Source organism: Suncus etruscus, chromosome 9 (genome assembly GCF_024139225.1).
Source record: "Suncus etruscus isolate mSunEtr1 chromosome 9, mSunEtr1.pri.cur, whole genome shotgun sequence".
Lineage (NCBI taxonomy): Eukaryota > Metazoa > Chordata > Mammalia > Eulipotyphla > Soricidae > Suncus > Suncus etruscus.
The window spans coordinates 18,120,406-18,122,296 of record NC_064856.1 but is presented as its reverse complement, the minus strand read 5'-3'; positions in this window follow the sequence as shown (position 1 = coordinate 18,122,296).

Sequence of the window (1,891 nt, the reverse complement as noted above, 5' to 3'; positions counted from 1 at the left end):
CTGGGAATAATCTCAAAGGACTATCCATTGAACTTCTCCCCTAAAAAAGAGGTAGCTAGAGGGCCTGAAGAGAATACGGGGTTTTTAGGAGGCATGCTTGCATGTGGCCAGCCCTGCTTCCATGCCCAGAACCCACTGTTACCTTGTGCATCAACAGGTGCAGACCTAGAGGCCTAGAGAAAGGAAAGGCTTCCAGGTAATCTTTTTTTTTTTTTTTTTTTGGTTTTTGGGCCATACCTGGCAGTGCTCAGGGGTTACTCCTGGCTGTCTGCTCAGAAATAGCTCCTGGCAGGCATGGGGGATCATATGGGACACCGGGATTTGAACCAACCACCTTTGATCCTGGATCGGCTGCTTGCAAGGCAAACACCGCTGTGCTATCTCTCTGGGCCCTTCCAGGTAATCATTAACACCTACAGGGCCCAAGCAGTATTGCATCCTAGGGCCCTCATAACAACAACAACAACAACAACAACAAAAGATAAGCATAAAGATAATAAATATGCAGAGCTGGAGAGATAGCACAGCAAGTAAGGTGTTTGGCTTGCCCGCAGCTGACCAGGACTCGATCTCTGTGTGTGTATGTCTGTGTGTCTGTGTGTGGTTTGGGGGCCACACCAGGCAGTGTTCAAGGGTTACGTCTGTGCACCAGAAATCACTCCAGACAGGCTTGGAGGACCATATGGCATTCCGGAGATCAGAGACCTCACATATTACATACTCATCTGCATTTCCATAGCTCTTATGTCTCATTTTATTTTACTTCTGTTTATTTTGGGAAATTTTGTTTTTATGGGTTACATCTGACAATTCTCAGTATTTAGTCCTGGATCTATGCTAAGGGATCACTCTTGACAGTGCTCAGGGGTCCATATGAGGTACCAAGGACTGAACACAGGTGGACTGCAAAGGCAATCTCCCTACCCACTGGACTATGATTCCAGCTATGTCTCATTTTAAAATACACTTCCCTTCTTTTTATTTATGTTCACATCAACTGTCTGAATAAATTAATCCTCACATGGCTGGTGATGTCAATATATACTGGTTATAATAAATTTTTTTCCCTCCTTTATTCTGATCTCAGTTCTTCTGAATCTTTTCATATATACCAAAGAGTTCAACACGATCTGAAAAAATCAGTTAAGGCCTGGAGAGATACAGCAGCAACTTAGAGCAGTTTCTCAACTGGGGACCACAGGTTCCTCTATGAGTCTCTAGGATATTCCAAGGAGGGCCATTCAAAAAAGTTATGTAACAGTAGGATGGGGACAAGCAGCACAAGACTTGAGGACCAATCAGTCTGACAGGATCACAGCAAGGAAATAAGGTCAGAAGGTGGCTAGGGTAAAAAATAATAATAATAATAATAAATTGAGAAACCTGGTTTAGGCCACTTGGTCTTGCAAGCATATGGTCCCAAGTTCAAATCCCAGTGTCTCATGTTCACTAGGGCATGATTCTAACAATTCTGCTGTCTACCATCCCTGGCATCACAGCCGTTTCCAATCACACCATAGCTAGGTAAGTTTAAGGCAACACCCAATGAGCACCACAGCCAGGAAGTGTGACTCTAGTGAGCATGTACGTGAGCATCAGTCATAACTTGTTGCCTTAGCTAAGAGAGCAAATCCTGGTGAGTGTGTTTGCAAGCACAATTATAGGAGTACAAACCACAAAGAGAATTACAGCCAACTGCGCAAACATGGCAATTTAATGTACCACAGCTACAAATGTGAACCCTTGGCCATCTCAGCAAACAACAGGGTAAGGGGAATAAAAAAGAACTCAGGTGGGCCCGGAGAGATAGCACAGCGGTGTTTGCCTTGCAAGCAGCCGATCCAGGACCAAAGGTGGTTGGTTCGAATCCCGGTGTCCCATATGGTCCCCC